Below are 21,609 nucleotides of genomic sequence, written 5' to 3' on the forward strand. Positions count from 1 at the left end.
GAAGAGGTATACATCTAGCTTTGAGGCAATCAGTAGTTAGCATGCTGCTATTGATAGACATTGAAACAGTTTGGCAGGTTAAGACATAAGCTAACACTTGCATACACTTGCATATAACCACACAACATGTAGCGTACAGACTAGTTCAGAGCCTTCCTCAGGGTCCAAGATTAAAGTTGTTAAAGGACACTCAGCATTCTGACTTCTCTAACGTTTCAGAAGTTGTTGTGAGGTCGTGCACCTTATGAAGTTAATTTGTTAGAGTGTGCTCCTATTTTGCCTTTATGTTCAAATAAATATCAGACAGGACCACTCGTGTCAAAAAGTAACATTTGGTGGTTTGGCTCTGTTCTAGGAGCTCCCTGCAATTCCATGTGCCTACGTGGAATGCCAAAGCCTGAGGCGGGGAGATCACACCTTCCCTATCTTTCATGTGCATACATGAAAAGTCAAAGCAGGGAGAGCATCAGCAAAGACAGAACAGAGCGTCAGCATCAGTGGAGGCGATGAAGCGGTCTACAGGGGAAGCAGATTAAATAGAATGTACATTTTGCTATCTGCTGAATGGATGCATAGATGTAATCAGCTGATAGGGGCTGGAGTTAAGATTAGCTGATGTTCTGTAGGCTGAGCTCGACTTGGTAGGCCTGGCTGTACTAACGCTATACAACATCTTCATCAAAATAATTAATTATCTGCATGCAGTAAGTGAAAGTTGGCAGTATGGCTCTGTTCTGGGAGCTCCCTGCCCTACCATGTGCCTACCTGGAATGCCAAAGCCAGAAGTGAGGAGAGCACACCTCCTGTATCTTTCATGTGCATACATGAAAAGCTGAGGTAGGGAGAGCATCATCAAAGAGGGGTACAGAACAGAGCAAGCATCAGGGATGATACATGTGACACTTCAGACGTAGCAGAAAGCAGGAGCTGGGTGGAGGAGGTGAAATCAGCTGATAGGGACTGGTGTTGAGATCCGCTGATGTTCTGTAGGCGGAGCTCAACTTTGTGGCCTACCTGAACTAACGCTATGCAACATCTACACTGATATATAAAGAGTGAAAGAAAACTTTCTCCATGCTAACACAGTAAGGACAGAATCAGCATGAAAGTAGGTGGACCACCATCGCACATGCTCAGTCCACGGTCAGCTGATTGCTCTGACCCCGGCCTCTTCCTCCCATGAGCGCTCTCTTTATAGATCTGCCACTGACACCCAGAAGAATCTCCGGCTATATATCCCCCCCTCTCATATCTCCCCTCTACAATCACTGCCGATCCCCGTCTCCCCCCGGGCTGCAAATTATCGAGGAACGCCAACGACTAGCTGAGCGGTAATTTGTGGATTGGCGGACCCTCATCTCCTTGACCTTCTCTCCCTCTCTCTCTCCTCCAGAGACATCAATTCTCCCATTTCATTTTTTTTTCTCCCACCACTGAATGTCAGCCCCCCGTTTTTTCTTCTCCCCTCTCTTTCTCTCCATCCTCCCTCTCCTGTCATGATTTACACACGGCCTCCACAATAAGAGAAAAAGAGGGGGGGAAAGCTTCTTAAATAACACACTAAATGTTTTATAAGCAGTAAATGGATTGATAATTCAGACGGGGAAGGTTGACAGCTGCAGGGCTGTGCAGGAAAAAGAGATTTACAGAAGGTTTGTGTGTAGCAAGTCTGAGTTTAGCTGTCAGACTCGTGCTGAATTATCCAGCCGCAGGCCGCTTCTCCCTGAAAATCAATGCAGAAGAACAGCCGCAGAACAAAAACTGGCAGCAGGTCGCGGTCACGTGATCCGGAGTGTGTATTCCTGTGACAGAGGTGCTAAACGCAGTAATTAATATCCAAAACACACTCAAGCACTCGGCTTTGTTTGAGCAGATAGTGATGATTAAATCTGAGCTAAAAAAGAAACACCACAGGCTCATCCTCTGCAGCACACGCAGATTTTTTCTCAGCGATTTTTCACTTGGATGCAGATATCAGGAGGAGTGTGTGTCATAAGGATGAGTCAAGTTGAAAACGCACAATGGTGGGTGAGAGTGAGCATTTCACCGTGACACCCACACCCTCAACATGAAGACCTGCAGTGGGCTCGCTATGGCAGACAGCAGCAATTGATCTGTCTCTTCAGAAACAAACACACACACACACACACTCACACACACATATATTTACACATATCATAACTAAACCAGAGATCTGCATTGCCCACACTGTGTCAGGTTTTCTTGCCCCAGTTTGAGTCTTATATAAAATCGTGGCGCTCTGGTGCAAACAGGCCAAATCAGATTCACCTAAATGTCACTTCTTGACTTCCCTTACTTACTCTCACACACACACACACACCCAGCTAGTTAAAACCTGCACACCAGCCATGACTAACAAGAAATGTCGTCATTAGCCGAAGTCGTTATGTTTGCTATACAGCTAATGACGTCTCCTGTAGCCCCGTCTCAAGTCAGATGGAGGCTCGTTATCCAGTCACGATGTCGTCCTGCAGGAACCTCCCAAAGGAGAAAAGAGCCGTTTGTATTCAAATGACAAAAGTTCTGACTCCGGTCTGCGGTGAGGAAGCGGAGAGGATCACGGTTTCCTGTTTGTTCCTCTTTATGAGTGCGGTGACAAAAGGTCTCTGAGCCTTAATGATGCAGACATTTAAACCCTAATCACCCATTAGATGTGTCTGGACTCTGATTCAGCCTCAGGTGTGGTCAGTAATAATCCAAATAAGTGAGACCAGATACCAGGAGCCAGACTTTCTCCTCTCATGGTCTCTGATTTTCGCACACCTTGAGATGCAACAGTGGCGTTGGACTTAGTATCTGTCAGCCCGTACACGAACATCGTGCCGTATAATTTGGAAGAGGAGAGCTGAATCCAAACTCCCCGAACGCCGGGTCGAGCCATTTGCAGGTTAATTGCTGGACCATGTTAATCCTCCACATTCAACCAGCTGTTATGTAGGCCAGTGATCCTTCCAGCTGGCTGCAGCCGCTCAACGTCGGCATCTGGTATCTGGGCCGCGGCAAAGGTCACTTTGCTCCTGTCCTCTACCTCACGCCTGCCTCACCCAGACCCAAATTTCTCTCTCTGTCTCTTACATGCATACTAAAGACTGACACAAAGGGACTGAAGGGTCTCTACCAGCAAAAGTTGAACAATTATTCTGTTAATCTTTAAATGGGTCGTGTTTGGGGTGAGCAAAATAAGGAAGATGATGGTAATCTGCAATCTACGTATTCAACCATCATCTTCTGTTGTGCAGTAAGGCCTCTATCCCTCTATTCCTCTCTCCAACACGGCCTCAGCAGATGTGTGTCTAACATGAGTCTGGTCCTGCTGGAGGTTTCTGCCTGTTAAAGGAAGTTTGTCCTTGCCAGTGTAACTTGCTAAATGATGCAAAGTGCTCTCCTCATGGTGGATTAAGATGAGATCAGACTGAGTCCTGTCTGTAAGGTGGCACTGGATCTCCATCAGGCAACAGCATATGTTAGCATCTGGTTTCATAGCTAACACAAGTGTTTCATGGGCTACACAAAACAATAGAAGGAATGCAACTTCTGATAAACTGCTTGTATTAGCTAGCTATCTTACATTGGACAGCTGGAATCATGTAACCGAGGTTTCCCCGCTGTAATCACTGAATCAAGGATTCTCCTCCTCCTCCTCTCCTCATCCATGTTGTCTTTCTGGTCCTCTGAAAACCTCTTACCTGTTGACTCCAGGCCTGGCTCCGCACATCATGACTTTGGTTTGTTGTTGTAGTTAAGTGAAATACGATCTGGTAATAACACAGAGTGTTTTATTCTGAAAATTAACCGGATGTTTTCATTTTGTTTTGGTGAAACCTGACTTCCTGTCCCGCTCCATCTGCTCTGTTGAGATTGATGCGTCGTGCTCCGGCATCCGGCAAAAACAGAAGTCTTGTGTATCTGATCCGGAGGACTCCGACCTGCCGGATCAGAGACACAGCCAGAACGCAACGGAGTGGATCCAGTGGAAGTTAACACATTGACTAGAATAGAAACTTCAGATCTGGAGCCATGGGTGAATGTGGTTGGGTTTTATCTCATGAGCGTATGAATCTTGTGACTGAAGCAGATGACAACGCATGTCGTCACATGAACACAACGACCGCTGGATCATGGTCATCTAGCAGGAACCAGCGGGGCGATAACAACAGTCTTTTCACACCTCCAGTTTGTGAGCGCCCTCGAGTCGGCGGATTCTATTATGTTACTATTATGGCTCCTAAACTCACCTTGAATGTTGTTATTGTAAGCTCATGTCCGCACCGCTACTGCCGCCGTCCACAGATGTGAGCGAGACAGCAGGTGCTCAATATTCTTTCCTCATTTATAACTCTTATAGGGACAAAAGTATAGAAACTGTGCAGCTGGCTTTGATATCAAATGATTACATCAATGTTTAATACATTTAGTCAGCATGCAGTGTTGGCCAAAGAGCAGAGGGAGACTGATACAAACACTTCATGGAGAAATTCAGAGAAAGGAAAAGGCCACGGCTAAGTGAAAAGTTTCTTTACTGAGTTAGAGACCTAAAAACACGAGGCAGAGTTTGTTTTGGTTGGTACATTAGAGCTCCAGGTGAAAAGAAGAGAGTGAAAGGCACAAAAAAATGTCCTCACACAATGAAACGACCTTCAGGCGTTCTGTAAAAGCACTACTTATTAATTCTGTGTACCGTATTTGCAAGGGTCCGGCGTGCTTTATTTACTGTGAAGGTCTGATTTTTCAGAAGCGAATAAATGAGTCTTTTGCTGCAGAGCAAGGCTGGACGAGAGCAGGAACGAGATGTTTGCCAGAGAGAAAGTTTGCAGGCTGCGCCAAAATAAGTTGAAATAATGAAGACGAGATGAGAGAGGAACATCTGATGACGAATTAAGAGTAAACTTCGGTGGATCAGGATGACCAGCTGCCGGGTTATTTCATTCCAAAGACAAAGAGGGAGAAACAATTAGAAATAAAAACATGACCTGTACATCAGAGTCAGCTGTGCATCGTGACTGTGTGTAACCACCATCTCAATGTGAACCCTTTATGCATGACTTGAGCCGTGGGCAGACTCAATCAAGTCATCTGATGTGCAAACAAAAAGCGGCGTTACCAATATACGGCGTGTCAAAAGGCGTGTTGAATCACCGCCCAAACATCGCTAACTTTTACAGCCGGTTTGTTCCGCCCGCAGCGGCGTGTGAGGCAAACAGGAGAGGTGACGGAGAAGGTGTTTTCTTGACTGCGTCTTCAGGGAGGAACGCTGCGCCACCCACACACATCTGTGCTGATGAGGAGAGCCCTTTACTTACAACACAGCTCCGTCCTCCAGATACGGACGGACACAGCCTGCAGAGAGAGAGAGAGATGGAGAGATGGAGGGATGGAGAGAGTGTGGGAACGATATAATCTTGCATAAGATTTTCTCTCTTTTTTTGTGTTGTTTGTGCAACTCCCTCACCCTCTTCTGGGAAAACTTTTTTTTTCTTCTCTGGATGGAAACATGAACTCATGAATAAACAGAAGGAGGGTGCATGTGACTGAGAGAACACATGGCTGCAGCTCAGATAACACAGAACTTGATTAATGCTGGAGGAGATTCTGGGGACAGAGATTGTGGAGCCGAGATGATTGAGACACGAAAAGAGGAGCAAATTTACGCAAAATGCAAAAACACAAAGTAAATAATGAGATATTAAGGGGATGAGGGTAAAATGCACAGAGTGGTGAGGCTGTAGCTTCACTGAGAGCACAAATGGCAGTGATAGAAAACTCGCAGAAGACGAGGGAGTGAGAACCTTTAGCACTTTATCATGTCTATTCATTTTACCACTGTTATTGTTAGATTAGTTTTAAGATATTTTTGTATGTTTTGCACATTAAGTAGTTTGTTCTGTCTGACATCTATCTTGTAAATCAGTATTGACCACCTGAACACCTCACTGACTGCAAAACAAGTTTACCTACAGGTACAAATAAAGTAACCTGAACCTGAACCTGAGTTAGCATTTCATATTAAATGCAATAGTTTGTGATCATTTGTAAAGTGATATTGTTGGGGCACTGGAGTCCTAGTGGTCTAAGCACATCACATATACCCCTTTTCAACCGAGGCAGTTTCAAGGGCGGTTCAGAGCCGGCGCTCAATTGAGAACTGGTTTTTCGTGTTTCGACTGCGAGTGAACCGGCTCCTGGTTGGGAAAAACCCGGATCCAGAGCGGCTCCAAATCTTTGCTGGTCTATAACCACGAACCGCTTACGTCAGGGGCGAGGGGCGGGGTTGCCGTGATCAAAAAAACAATCCAAATCCGCCATCGTCCTGCAGTGAACAAGTAGAAGAGACTAATGGATTCCAAAGCAGTGGTCGACTGAGGAGACAAGCTGCTGTTGTGTGAAGGAAAGTTTGCGCTAGGGCTGCTGGGTAAAGCGGTCACGTAAATCTGACGTTATGACGTGCCTCTACCACAGGCTCGAGTGGGTGGACAAACAAACGGGTGCCGTGTTGGTTCACAGGTTCAACCAGTTCCAAACCAGCGCGAGCACCAGCCTGGAAATACAACCCGGTTCATGTCGGTCGAAAAGAGGTAATATAGAGGCTTTAGTCCTCGTCGCAGAGGTCGCCGGTTCGACTCCCAACCGGACGACCATTCACTGCATGTCTTCCCCCTTCCCCTCTACTCCACACATTTCCTGTCTCTCTTCAGCTGTCCTGTCAATAAAGGTGAAAAAGCCCAAAAATATAACTAAAAAATACAATTAAAAAGTGATATTGCACATAATGGGAAAATAAAACATTTGCTCATGGTTCCTGATATTAAAATGTATTCGTCTCATCATGAAGGAAGACAAGACCTCTAACTTCTAATTGCTGCGGTTCAGGTTCACATTCTGGTTCTGTTCTCCTTCCAAGGACTGCAGTGAAGCTCCACAGGTTTTATTGATGACATTTAGTCGATTTTTAATGGATCGCCTCGTATCAAATTTTGCTCACCATGCACATGGCATCATGTTGTATCAGCTCTCTCTGTGCTTTGTATTGATGTGTTCTCCCTGCAAGGCCACGCTGCTTTAGAACTCTGCGTTTGTATGCCGAGACGATTCTTTTCAAAAAACACACAAATAAGGTCGTCCTGTCCGGTTACTGTCACCTCTGAAACACTGAGGAGATCAATAATGACTTTAACACACAGACTATCATCAGGCTTTTACTTCTTCTAGATTAGATTACTGTGATAGTCTTTAACGAGTGTCAATCAGAATCCATCAATCGACTCCAGATGGGACAAACTCAACAACAAGACAAAACTAAAAAGAGAGAGCACTTTATACTTGTAGATTTTATTGCACTTTGTAACGTCTCTTTGTATAAATAAACATTATTTTTATATGATGCATCATCCTTGGACGTTCTGTAAACATAAGGTCTTTCAAACAGTTACTTTAAGACAAAGCGCTGTGCTCAGAGAACGAGCTGCAGGAGATAAATGAGAGGTTTGGGTTTGGGAACATGCACGTGTCGGTGAAGCTGAATGATCCCCGACTGTACGTCTCTGCTCTGAGAGAAAAGCTGCAGTGAAGGACCGTTTGAGGGTTTAACTCTGCTGTGTTTTCAGGGCCAGACAGAGGAGAAGATTGCACAGAGAAAAACAACTGTGTCAAGCTCAGGTAGGCTGTCAGTGTGGAAGACGAGACCTGTGAAGTCCAACCCCCCCCCCACTATTGATTCAGTGAAGATCTGGGTTAACAACATGCAACTAGGGTGCTGTGCTTTGTGCTGGAGTTCTCTGCTGTTTCAATCAGAGGCTTCACTTTCTCTTCTCTCGGTGCATCAAAGAAAACTTTCAGAAGAATCAGAGGAAAACAATCGAAGAGTCAGAATGAGAGGTTCAAAATAAAGTTAGAGGTCCAACTTAAAAAAGACTAAATGTGATCTTAGACGAACATGTAACAGAACAACACAAACATGTTGGGCTTCAGGCCTTTGAGGGTGGAAAATAAAGAAAGGGAAGCTAACTTTGTGAAAAGTTGGTTGAAAATTAAATGATTTTTAGAAAGAGCTCTGCAGCCATAGAGAAAAATAAACCCTGCAGCTACAACCAAGCAGTCTTAGAATATTTAGCAGTAGTGCTAAAAACTGCAGTTCCTCAAGAGTCCACTAGAGGCTGGCTGCAGAAACACAGGAAACCACATACACACCCATTCAAAGAAGACAACCTTTACAGCAGATATAAACATGTTTACAGCCTGGTTCAAAACACAGTTTTCATCTGGATAGCTAATTTCTCTATCGGCACACACTGTGAGGGGGGTGAATTTATTTATATCAGTTATTAATCTTACAAGTTTTGCATATTTAGAGGTACAGCTGACTTGACTGACAGGCGGGAACACTGTAGCTGTTAGCAAAGAGGCTAAAGGCCCGCCTCTTTGCATCTTACTGAATCAATCAAAGCTAGAATGAGTCAGCATTTGAATATTGCAACCACAGATGATGGGCTTCAGAAACAAATGGGTGATACCACAGAGACTATGTCCATGTATTATACCATCTATTGGTACAATACAGGAAAGCTGCTAATCATTTATCACTGAAGAATCAAAGATTACAAATCTAAAGATCTGTCATGGCATCTTGTAGCGGTGCAGTTTGTCACTGAGGAACCAGCACAGTCACATGGACGCTAACCTGCCAGGATGACCAAAGACCGGAGGTGCTAGCTCTGCTAACTGTAGCCACACTTGTCAAACCCAATCTCTCATCATTTACCTGCAGAGCTAAAGGCAGATACAGGCGGAGTATCTTCTGTCTTGGTCTGTTTAATTTATGCATCGTTGACTTCCCTCCAGCGAACACGAGGCCTGTTTCGTTTCGTTACAGGTAGAAGCTACAGGCTACCTGAGATCCTCTTTAATTAGGAAGAAAGCATATGTTTCAAGGACACTCTGCCCATGTTATCAGGCACACAGGAACATGTAGGGTTTGACAGTCTGAGATGTACTCTGCAGAGGAAGGTGTAGGTGTCCAATAAGAGACTGACCTTTGATGCCACAGGAGAGAAAAAGGTCTGTATTAAAATCATCCCTTCTATTAAAGCAGCTTCTCTCTCCGTCGCTCCTTCAGGTTATAAAGACACTGAGCTGCAGACGTGTGATCAATCACCGGCACTATTCACAGCCTTAATGATGAAACACTGCTTGAGAGATTGTTGGGGTGCGTTTAACGTTGCAAACGGCCCTAAGTGGAACCTTTAAGACCTGTCCGTTTGAAAGAGAAGCAGAAACAGAGTGAAGTCTTCCATGATAGATTCGAGCCGTGCCTCGGTCAGATAAACAAAGCAGCAGGAACAGAAGACAAATCGATGAGTGGAGAGAGTTCAGAAGTTAGCAGGGACACAGAAAGTCAGGCTGGGTCAGAGCTGAAAGCACTTTGTCCAAAGAGAGACAACAGGGTGTCTCTTTGGCTTCCTGTTTACTTCTAAACTGTTAAATCCATCCCGAGGATTTACTGGAAACTTCAAAACGGCTCATTCTCTCCTCTGTAGCTTAAATTGAATGTATGAAGTGTTTCTAAGGCAACAGTTTGTGCATGACACACGTGCTGCTGCAGAGACAAAGACAATGACGCAGATCACATCCGGTCATGAGATAAAAGCCGTCCCCGGCAGGTGTTTTCACTGCAGACGCAGATATCAGAGCGCGTGTTTCGTGCTCGGTGCTCGGTGCTGTTCGGTCTGTTTCCTTCCACAGAAACAACGTGGGAGGGTCGTGACCACTCAGCCAGAGCTACTTCTCCCATCAGAGATCAGACACACACAGCAGGCCGAGCACTGTGACCAGGCCGCCTTAAATAGCACACACTGATGCCTGCTCACACTGATGCCTGCTCACACAGACCGGCGGTGAGTCACTTCAGCACGGAGCTGAGAAGCTGCAGAGAGAGGGAAGATAGCCGTGCTCCTGGTTAAGTTTTTCTCGACAGGTTTGTCTTCTCCTGCCGGTGTGATGCTGTTGTGTTTGCAGAAACCATGACTCATCAAATACTGAGATCTATCTGTGACATGCAAACACGTTGTTTGTCTGTGTGTTTGACGTAAATAAACTCTAAAGGGATCACGACTACATCATCATCTTATTGAACGTCATGACTCAAATTAACCCTTTGTGACCACTTTTTAAATACTCTGGAAAAGCTCAGGTACATTGTTAACTTCTCAGCCCTGATGTTAGCATAGTACTTATTTAAACATAAATGGATGTGCGCATTGTAACTGATTTAATCGTCATTGTGCATCCCCGTCATCCTAACGGTCTAAGCGGCCCACATACAGAGGCTGTAGTCCTCGTTGCAGAGGTCGCTGGCTTGCATGTCTTCTCCCACTCTCTGCTCCCCATGTTTCCTGTCTCTCTTCAGCTGCCCTAATCTAATAAAGGCATATAACTTCTGGACTTTGGACTTCTTCAGGCTTGAAGAGCTATAGCACTATGTTTGAAGAGTATGGACGTCCCATCTTTGATAATGTGGATAGAGGAGCTTTCGGGCAGCGTTGGACTGGACAGACTGACACATATTGTCAAAGGAAAACTGAGAGACTTTATTCAGCTCTGGGAGCCATATATGGCTATCATCAGGGATGTTAACGTGGACTGTCTCTAAAAGAAACTGTGGGAATCACAATTGGCTAATTTAATTTAATTTCAGTCAGACAACTCACGTTTAAATTGTTTATTGTAGCAGCAAATACATATTCATGTTTGGCGCCCAGGCTCCGGCCTCATCACTCCCTGCAGATAAGTTTACATGCAGACTTTGAGGAGTGATGAGCAAAACATACTAAACACCCCCGGAGCCTGCAGGTGGAAGCTGGGGAGGCGGCGGGGAAGAAGAAAATATCAGCAATGGCATGCAGCAGCAGAGTCGTTGACAGGCAGAGGGAGAGATGGGAGATTTTTTCCCAGTTTAAATAGACCGCCAATTTGAGAGGCAGAGGGCAGAGGGCAGGATTGGATGATGGATAAGAGAGTGGGACGTGACGTGTATGGCATTGCAGCTCGAGTTGTCTGCCTGAACTAGCTCGCAGGCGTCGCTCCATTTATTTCACTTGCCTATTGATTTTGGTACGGGCAGATGGGGTATGTGGTTTTTTGTTTTCTTTTGCATTTGTGTGTGTGTGTGTGTGTGTGTGTGTGTGTGTGTGTGTGTGTGTGTGTGTGTGTGTGTGTGTGTGTGTGCTTGATGAGTCTTTGTCTATGTTCTTGACTGTTTATGTATGTAATGAAAAAAGAAAAGTCAATAAACATATTGGGAAAAAATTAATAAATAAAGGCATATAAGCTCAAAAAGGTAATTCAAAAGTTACACCAGAGAAGAAGAGTCAAGTCAAAGTTCTGATAACAAACATGGCGGATTGATTATGTATCTGTTATGAAAGAGGCTAAAACGGGGAGCAGCGTTGAAGACAATGAAGATCTGTGAGGACATTAAATACGTCAGTACGAGGAACCATCATGCATTAGTTTTTACTCTCTAACCAACCTGCACTGTCCTCAAAAGGGAACCACAATTCTCCAGAGAACGCTTATTCGTTGAGTTTTGCTGGTCTGGTTTGAGCTATTTGCTACTCCCATTGCTCAACACTGCCCCCAATGGATTCCAATGGTACTGCATTATTTGCCCTGCATTCATAAGCTTCCAGAAAACCAACAGAAGTGAAATAAACACAGTGAGGTGATCGCCACACTCTCCAGACTTCATCATTTGGGGACCATGAAGGTCAGCACAGTGTTTCAGATCGACTCACCCAGAGGTCTGTGATGTTAAGAGACAAACCTCGCTCGACCTCACGAGCAAAAACAAGCACCAGCAAAGACAATCCTACCAAACAACAGCAGCAGCATCATCAGGACATGTCCTCAATGTCAACGTGACGCAGACCTTTTAATGCCTGGAGCAATAATATTAATAGAAAAGGAAGAGGTAAGGAGATTTTATGAAAAAGCAATTTTTATAACTGGTGCTAAAAAAAAAAAAAGAGTGATTCAGAGCTGCTGATGCGTTTCTTGGTATTGTTGAGGGAAAAAAAGGCTTGTCACTACAAGAGCTTAAAATATTCTACATACAACGCTGACTCAAACTGATTGTTCATCTCAATATACATCTCTCTCTTCATCTCCCTCTATCCCTCTCTCCAGATGTGTGTCTAACATGAGTCTGGTCCTGCTGGAGGTTTCTGCCTGTTAAAGGATGCTAAATGCTGCAAAGTGCTCTGCTCATGGTGGATTAAGATGAGATCAGACTGAGTCCTGTCTGTGAGATGGGACTTGATCTGATCCGGTCTTGATGTTGGGTCATAGAGAACTCTCTAGACCTGCTCTATTTGGAAAAAGTCTGAGGAGAACATTTGTTGTGATTTGGTGCTTTATAAATAAAGATTGATTGATCAGCACACTGTTTCTTTCAGCCTGACCAAACACTGCAGATCTATGAGGATCTATGAGGACTACATTCTGCAAAATGCTGCAAAACACCAAAGCTGTGCATGCTGCTGATGTGAACACAGAGAGTTAATTTTGCTGCAGCGCTTCTCCTTGACCATCCCTGCTTCAATCAGTCACGCACACTCAGTTATGCACACACACACACTCAGATATGCACACACACACACACGTTACTGTACTTACTGTACTCACACTGCTGGGTTTGTTCGCCCCTTTGACAATATTGAACCTTCAGTAAGTTGAGAGACTGGTCAGTTTGACTTTGCAGAAATGTGCAGTATTGCAGTTTGAGTCTCAGGCGGGGGGGTTCTCTTTGATCGATGCATAAAGCTTAGAAGAGGCAGAGTGGAGCTGGCACCTGTGAGGCACATCGAGTTTGAATTGACAGCTGCAGAGCTGTGAGGTGTGTCTCCAGTGCAGGCAGGAAACCGAGCCTGGAGACCTCTTTCATTCCCACGTAATGTTGAAATACTCCAGTGCAAGAGACAGCCTGTCTTAAACAAAGCCACTGTGATGTTAATAGAGTGAAGCAGTGTGAAATAAGAGTATATGGTACAGAGAGGTGTATTGGATTAGCCTTGGTGAAGCCAATACAATAAAGCACAGAGATTTTGCAGCAGCTTTCACATGGGAGAGTGAAAAACAAGCTTGTTCTCCCCTTTCACACTTAGACTTTGAATAATGTAAACTCATCTGTGCTGCCAGCGAGAGGATGTCAGTGATCATTACCGTCCCGGCTGTCAGGTTCCTCGCAACAGGAAGGTATCTGACAAGTAGATCCTTTGGGTACAGAGATATGGCAAAATGGCAGAGTACAATTTTAAAGCGGGGAGTACCACCCCCTCCTGAAAGAGTCCACGTGCGTCCTGAATGCAGAAGAAGCCGGGCTTTTAAAGAGTAAATATAGAGGCATGGTTTTACGTGTTTGTGGGGAGGTATTACTGCAGAACGCCCCGTTAAATCTTCAGGGAGAGAACAGGCTTTTAGTATTCGCTCTGAGCATAAATATCCAAGAAGTTAGAGGGATGAAATTCCACTCGTGTTACTACGAAACGTCAGCGAGTGTCTCTCTGAACTCCTGGAGCAAAAACACACGAAGCAGGCCGTTATTTACATGAGCTAAACACGCTGCACGCTCACCAAATGTGGCTCAAGGTTTTACAAACAATCCAAAGTGTGGAGGAATGAATGAACGTCTCGAAAACAAGTCCTCAAAAGTTAGGAGTGAGGAAAACAGAACATAAGAGGAGAAAAAGCTGACCGAGGAAAGAGGTTGCAAATCGACTGAGTGAGGGAAAGGAAGAAGAGTGTGGTGGTTAATAATTGAGGGTGAAAGAGCTCCAACAGACCCGCTCTGCTCAGCTTCCCTCTGACCAAGCAGGTCCAAGAAATCAGTGAAATGTTCCCTTTAACTCGGACATCCACTGCTTCCCCAGATAATCGGATCGATGGCCGCTGATCGCCTACCTTGCACAGCTGTTAAGGCCATTACCGATGTTGTCTTCAATCGATCACTGGAGGAAAATGTGTGTGTGTCCTGGTCCCGGGTGGAGACAGATGTCCTGTGTCGAAGGTCTGCCGGTCCTTCACCTTGTGTTTTTCCACCGACCATCTCCAGAGAGAAGCTATGGACACAGAGGAAGAGCTTTAAACGAGGGTTCATGAGGACACAGCAGCACTGTCATCAAACACTGAGATTTAAAGGAGTTTAATGATCAGGTTTGTTTTAAAACTTTTTAAACCACACATTTAATAGCTAGGGATGTTCCAAGGTGACTCATTTCTAGGGGTGGGAATTGATAAGATCCAATTCCTTATCAATTCTCCAAACGATTCCTGGGTATTTTTTTGAGGGTAAAAAAGTAGTTCTACACAGTCTTCAGCACCAAAAGGAACCATTTAATTTTTTCCAAAATGATGTCTGCACAAGACTGAACATGAACATATTCAACTTGAACATACTGAACAATAAGTTGACCTCCGGACGTGGACCCTTGAGCGTCCGGACGTGGACCCTTGAGCCTGGAGGAAAAGACTTTGAATTTGGAGAGGAAAAAACGCTTCTCCTCCGGGGGTCATCGCGGAGGTATTTTACCCGCTCTCTGTGCCTCATTTTCGGCCGAGTGAGTCCAGACATAGCCGGCGTCTTGCTTAGAAATGAATCGTTAAGAGGAATCGATAACATTTGAGGTGTACAATTCTGATGGAATTGATCAATTGGAACCGGTTCTAAGTCGGATCCGGTTTTCAATTCCCAGCCCTACTAATTTCACAGTTATTTAATTGGAAATGTAAATTTAGACTAGTTTAAAGGTAAGAAAAGAGCAAATGGCCAAATGAGATTTTTGCAAAGCATTTTGCAAAGCATGACTAACAATTGCAGAGCTAGCACCACCTGCCTTCAGTCCTCCTTGCAGGTTAACATCCACATGCCTGTGCTGGTATTGCTCAAGTCAGTGAGTTATGTCATTTTAACTAGAAACAGCCGACATCCAACTTTATCTTCATTTTCTAGATCAAAACGTTGACAAAAAAATGTCACGGTGAAGAGACGAAATCTGTCATCTGTGCTTGTTTACATCCAGGTAGCAGAGCGTTACAGCAGCAGACATTAACTGGAGCTGCAGCACGAGCTAGTCACAGTTCAGATACAACTAGTAATGTCATGTGAGTAAACAAACAAGGAAAAATATCAAAGATGAAAAGTCAAACTTACTTCAACAAGTCCAAGAAAACTAAATCCAACAAAGGTCAAACTGAAAACACAAGAGTGCCACGGGGAGAGCGGGAACACACGACAAAGAGTTCACATGAGAAGAGCAGAGGGAGGAAACACAGAGTGAATACACACTGGGTAACGAGCAACAGGTGTGAGTGCAGGACACAGGTGAAGCTAATGAAGTGCAATCAGAGTGGAGGGAGACACACAAAGGCAGGAATTGAAACACAAGGGGCAAGAACTTTCAAAATAAAACAGGAAACGGGGGGAACTAAAAAAAAAGATGAACTAACATCAGACAAGGGAGAGAAACAAGACATGAAACTTCTGCAGAAAGTTCAGATTTTCATATTATCAGAAAATTAAGTTAAAGGTAATCATACTTTATTAATCCCCATGTGCGAAATTCAATTGTTGCACACACACATAGTTTGAATACAATCATGCACAAACATGCTAAGGACATGCACTTAGGAGAGATGTCAGAGTGTGGAGGCTGCCATCAACTAACGCCACCCGAGCAGTTGGGGGTTTGGTGCCTTGCTCAAGGGCACATCGGCAGTGCTCAGGCAAATGGACCAGCACCTCTCCAGCCAAACTTTGCCCACTCTGATTCCCAAGCCAAGTCTCCAATGGACTGAGCTACTGCCGCCCCAACTCAACTGTTGTACAACACAGAGCAGTACAGAGCAACAACACCAGTGTTTATGTGCAAACAGCAGGATACAACAGGACTCCATCAGCTGGATAAATCACATTAAAAAGAAGCTTTCTGTTTCCATCACTTTGTAAATAATGTTGAGCACTGATGATATCACGACCGGTTATATTTCTTTATCACTTGTCGGATATCCTTCTCAGAATTCAATTATCAAGTCATTAAAGCAAGGAGAGAGAGAAAGCCTCAGTGGGAGACGTTCACCTTGTGTTGATTCTGGCGCCCCCTGTGGACAAAGTGATCTTATCTAAACCTGTAATGTACACATCTAAGAAGTATTTATGACCGAAAGAAACTCCTCCTGCTGCTTTTTATTGATGACTCATTTACAATCTTTGTCAAGGAGAAGGTGAAAAGGGAAATCTGTATCGACAGGCTGCAGTTTATCACTTTAACAACACCCTGCAGCAGAAGTCTCTGACATTAAAAACGACTGAATAGAGATGATCGACCTCATCACTGATGGGCTTGTTTGCTTTTGTAACTCATAAAGAGGCATCAATATTTATTTCATCCCGTTTTATATCCAGTGAGTGACTCCTCACAGGAGCTTTAGAGAGTAAACACTTTCTTTTTGCTGTAAAGGGATTCTTAATGCCGGCACGTCTCGCTGTTTTAACCAGTTTTACTGCAAAATTATTAAAAGTCCACTGTGAGATTCTTTCACTCTTGCCAAGACCATCTTTGAAATCATGCTGCTTGCTTGTAGCCTTGCAGCAGCTATTCATACCAGGATGCATACGGACAGTGTTGTTGTGATGCCAGTGTTTCCATCAATTCTGCATGTTAGCACAGCTAGCCTGCACCATGTCAGCAGTCAGTATTAATAAGTATAAATGCTGCATGATTTATGCAGAGTTCTGGCAAATCCACAAAGTGCATGTTGGTTGCAGTTAAGACTTCAGCTGGTGAGCCTCAGTCCAAAACATGCAAGCGTTCACTGTTGTTGTTAATTTGGTAATTAGCACCAAACATGAATTCAACCTCTGGAGGCTGCAAATGTTTCTAGAAAATTCAGAGTAAATCTGTCAAATATATGAATGCAATATCTCAGAGACTCGGTGCATTTAAAGGAATTTGAAGGCATAATATTCTGCAGTTTGTACTTCTTAAATTTGCAGCAGAATAAAAGAGTTTCTGCAGACAAGGGTTGAAATCTTTCTGGATTATTCTGCTCTTCATTCTGTTGATTTCATTTTGCTCCCTCGGTTTAAAGTGCATTAAGAGTAAGAGAAACACGACAGACCAAACAACCTCGTCTCCACTGAACCGTGTGAACTGAAAATGAATTCCACTTGTTTCACTTGGATGTTTTTGCTTCGCAGCTCAGAGGCGCCTGAGAGAATCCACTGTACTCCAATCATTTATTTACGACTGGCTGCCAAAACAAAACACCCAGACGTCTCTGATGTGATATGATAAGAAGGTTGAGGGGGAAGCACACCTTCGCCCACTCTCGTGCCTGTGACGCCGCACACGGCACAGCGTGGTCGTGGTTAATTTTCCATGAGGGGTGTGCACATCTATCCATTACTAAGAACTCAGTAGCCGTACCAGAAGCTGACAGGAAGTTACTTTAACATGCAGGGTTTATTTCTCCTCCAGTGTTAGATTCAGAATCAGAGATCAAACTTTTTAGCTGTGGACTGACGGATGTGTCTGAGACTGAGAGAAAGCTGGAGTGAGAAGTTGAGTCTTCTGAGAGGCGTAGACTTTTGTGCTGTGATTGATTTTAAAGTAGGAAGAAGGTTACAGGATCCAGTGCTTCTGACAAGTCCCAGCTGGCAACATGAAACTGTATTATTCACACTTTAGGAGTGAAAATCTTCCTTTGCTAGAATATAAAAGCTTAATTTATCTAAGTAGCAGTTGGAGACGATATCATGCCCAAACTAATCTTCTCACACAGGATGCTGAGCTTGATTTGAATTAGTACTCAAAGTTCCTGTGAGAGTTTTTGAGCTGGTTATGAAACAGACTGAATATTGATGCTTCTTTCTGATCCTATAAAAGCAAACACCAACATCAGAGAGAAGATTGATTATTTCCATATGTTGATTTTTAGAGCTCGACTGTGAGGTCTGGACATCGCTTACTTTTCAAAATAAGACAACAAAATTGGTACCAAACCACGAATCAAGCTTAAAATGGCTTTTACTTTGAAAGGACGGGATGTGGAATGGTGGTTGGTTAGGGATGGACGTTAACTGTCCTGTTTGCTCAAGAGGAAGCGGTACGCCATCTTTTTGATCCCGACAGGAGACTCCAGAAGTTGATGATCCGGACCTCCAGAGAAGAGAGGCTGACATGCCGCTGAGGTCTGCCCAGCGAGAGTGCCTGTACGGCGGATACCCTTCCCAGGTAATTCCCCCTGCCTGTCTTTCTGTCTTGGCTCTACACTCGCCTCATGATCACATCCCGTCTCAGAAAATGACAGAACGAGACATTCTCTCTGTTTCTGTCTCTCAGTGATTAAATTTTTGGCGAACTAAACTGAAATGAAAATGAATTAAAATTTGAAATTTCACTCATCATTTTTGACCATGAGTAAGAAAAACCATGTATTTTTATTTGAATTGTTGTATTTTCAAACAGACAGAATCACATGACCTCCTGTTTTTGATTATTAATACATGTAATATGTTTCTGAAAGAAGAACTCGATGACCAAGAGATACTCAGACTGAAGAAGCAGCCGTTGTCTGAGCAGCTGTCAGAGCAGATTATTTTAAACTTTAATTGTTAATGTTCATTTAATTCTTACAGAGCTGCTGATGCATACTAAATATGGAACTCAACAACTAGCTTAGGTTGAATGTAGTGTTGCCAACTTAGTAACTTTGTAGCTATATTTAGCGAGTTTCAGACCCTTCTAGAGACTCTTTTTCAAAAAAGCGACTTTTTCTGGAGTTAATAGAGACTTTTGGAGACTGACGTGAAAGCATGTATCGTTCTTAAGGCTGGTTCATACTTCTGCGTCTCCCCTACGCAGCAGGGGCTGACGCGGACATGAGCACCACATACTTGTGCGTCGGTGAGTCCGTGTCGCGCAGCAATTCTCTGCCGAAACGCTTGAGGGCAGTGTGGTCTCTCTGATAGCCGGCTGCCTGCTTCCGGTCCCGCTACGATCTCTGTTTCCTTTTCCACAGAGATTCAGAGCGTGTTCTGTTAATCTACAGCTGATACATGTTGCTGTTTATCATACAGACATGATTACATGAAGAATAGAGAGGAGGAGATGAAATACACGGCCGATGTGTGGAAGATGTCCGGGATCCCAGAAGTGTTGTAAATGCGGGAAAAACAAAGCTGCCGAGCGGACCAATCACAGAGCTTGAGGTCTGCGTCGGCTCTACGTGGAGTTACATTTTGGAGGAGGTGCACGTCAGCTACGTGCGTAGGCCTCGGCGTAGGTACGGGAGCTATGCGGACCCCTGGCGTAGGGTACGCCATTGATTCAACGCAGAAGTATAAATCAGCCTTTACTCTACTGAACCATCAGTGGATGCTGCTGTGAGTCCCTCCTAGCTGCAGTCAGAGCAGGAGGCGTTCATCCCTCAGCATCCAGACTGCAAATGTATCACGCATGTACAAAGACACCGCTGGCTGATCCCACCTACTGTCTCTTTTTGGTCCATTCAGATAGTTAATGTGGATTGGATGCAATAAACATCTTGAAAATGTTCTCGTTGAAAAATGTTATGTTTTACTTTGACTTATTGTAGCTTCCTAAGTGTAGTTATAAACATAGTTAGGGTGTTTTTTAACCTCTTGTTGTCTCTCCCTCATTGTTGCACATCTCTCCTGAAGCGTCCATTACAATTCAGATTATGCAAATTAAATGATGACGTCATTTAGCGGCTTTTAGGACAGCCAATAGTAACTTTCCTCACTGAGGAGTTGGAAACACTGGTTGAATGAGGAGGTATCATTCGGGCATTGATTTTGCGTGCTCCAAGATGCTTTGAAGAAAACTCTGGGCCTCACTGATTTCTAAACCCTGGTTTGGGACATGCTTGAAATCCCCTGGTAGATGTCAGAGGAGGTGATTTATAACACTATCCCAAAACAGCTTTATTTACATCTCAAAGAGTCAAAGTGAGTGATTCAACTGGCTTGCTTAAAGACAGCAGGATGAGATTCTTTTACTACAAAACGCAAATGGGAAAAAAGATGAGACATTTATTTTGTCCACAGGGGGCGCCAAACCCACACAAACTGAATGTTCCTCACTGGAGCTTTAACACTCTGTGCTGCGTTCTTGTTCCACTATTTAATTATCAAGCAGCCAAATTTCACCGAGCGCTCTCTCCCTCAACGGTCCGACTCATTGTAAACATTTATCGAACAATATTTACTCATTAAACAAACTCAACCATCATCATCACTAAACGGTCTGGTCCAGGTAAACACTGTGATGATACAGTGGCCTTAAACAAACACTTCAGCAATCCTGCTGCCAAAAGCAATTTGCACACCTCATTACGTCGCGCCTGTGAAAATATATCTGCAAATATCTTAAGACGATAACCTGGAATGATTTATGAGGCCAAAACAAAGAGAATTAATTCAATGCTTACGACTGTTTGAAGTTAATGTATCGGAGCAAAGCGCTTAAAAGACATGAATAATGAACAAAGGGAGAGCTGGAGTGTGTTTAACATGCAGAGAGGAGAGGCGTTCGGTGATATTCTTCAGACAAAAGGAAGATAAAAACAGCTCTGACATTTCCACCTTTGATTTGTTTTCTTTATTGACAAAAAAATAAAGTTAATTTAGAGGAGGAGTGGAGACGTAAATCAGAAACAAAGGCAAACAGGGTCAAACCCAGAACCAGCAGCCACCTGTACGTCCCATTTGGACTCATTATATAACAAACAGTGGACTCTCAGCAGAGCGTTCCCCTCCATCTTCCTCCGAGTCCGTCTGAGGCGAGGTCAGAAGACCGAACCACGGAGCCAGAAAATGAAAAGAAACACAGCAGCGGGAAATCTGCACCCAACATGCGAGGTATTATATTTACTCAGCGGGGAGAGAGCTGTTTACAAGAAACGTGGAGGGGAGATGTGTGATGCACCATCGACTGTGGTTTTGAACACACACACACACACACACACACACACACACACACGCTTCTCTCAGCGAGCATCTCTCTTCTGCTTGAGTCTAACTCAGTGATGACAGAGGAAAGCTCTCACGCATCACGATTACAGTAGATTCAGTCGACTTGTTAAAGTATTGTTTCGTGACGTGGAATAAAACGAGCTGATTTACTGTTTTCAAAGGGAAATTCATATCAAATCAGTATATTTACAGATAAAGACAGATATCATGGGGAACACAAATAAACCATACAGGCCAGAGCCTACCAGTTCAAGAGTGCGCCCCATGTACAGAGGCTGTAGTCCTTGTTGTTGCGGTCGCAGGTTAAACTCCCAGCCTCAACCATGTGCTGCATGTCTTCCCCCACTCTCTACTCCCCCCCCAAAAAAAATATATATATATATAGAAATATATATACAAAATAATGATACATAAAATAAGAGGATAGATTAAGATTAAAACACTGACCTCTCCCATTGAGGGAAGGGTGAGTCAAAGTAAGACAGAGGAAGAAAAACACAGGAAAGAGAGGTGTAGATCACACTACTGAAACATAATGGAGTTCT

General features: G+C 44.0%; 1 protein-coding gene across 1 annotated transcript in view; it reads right to left on the minus strand.

The window, feature by feature from the left end:
- The window catches only part of pecam1 (platelet/endothelial cell adhesion molecule 1), a 149,570-nt gene extending 134,222 nt beyond the window's left edge, over nt 1-15,348 (minus strand). The window contains exons 1-2 of the mRNA XM_034672917.1: nt 15,221-15,348; nt 13,972-14,129 (exon numbers count right to left, since the gene is read on the minus strand). The gene's annotated coding sequence lies outside the window, so the exon portion shown is untranslated. The remainder of the gene's footprint in view (nt 1-13,971; nt 14,130-15,220) is intronic.
- Between the last annotated feature and the right edge of the window lie 6,261 nt (nt 15,349-21,609).

Source organism: Notolabrus celidotus, chromosome 20 (assembly GCF_009762535.1).
Source record: "Notolabrus celidotus isolate fNotCel1 chromosome 20, fNotCel1.pri, whole genome shotgun sequence".
In the NCBI taxonomy this organism is placed as follows: Eukaryota; Metazoa; Chordata; class Actinopteri; order Labriformes; family Labridae; genus Notolabrus; species Notolabrus celidotus.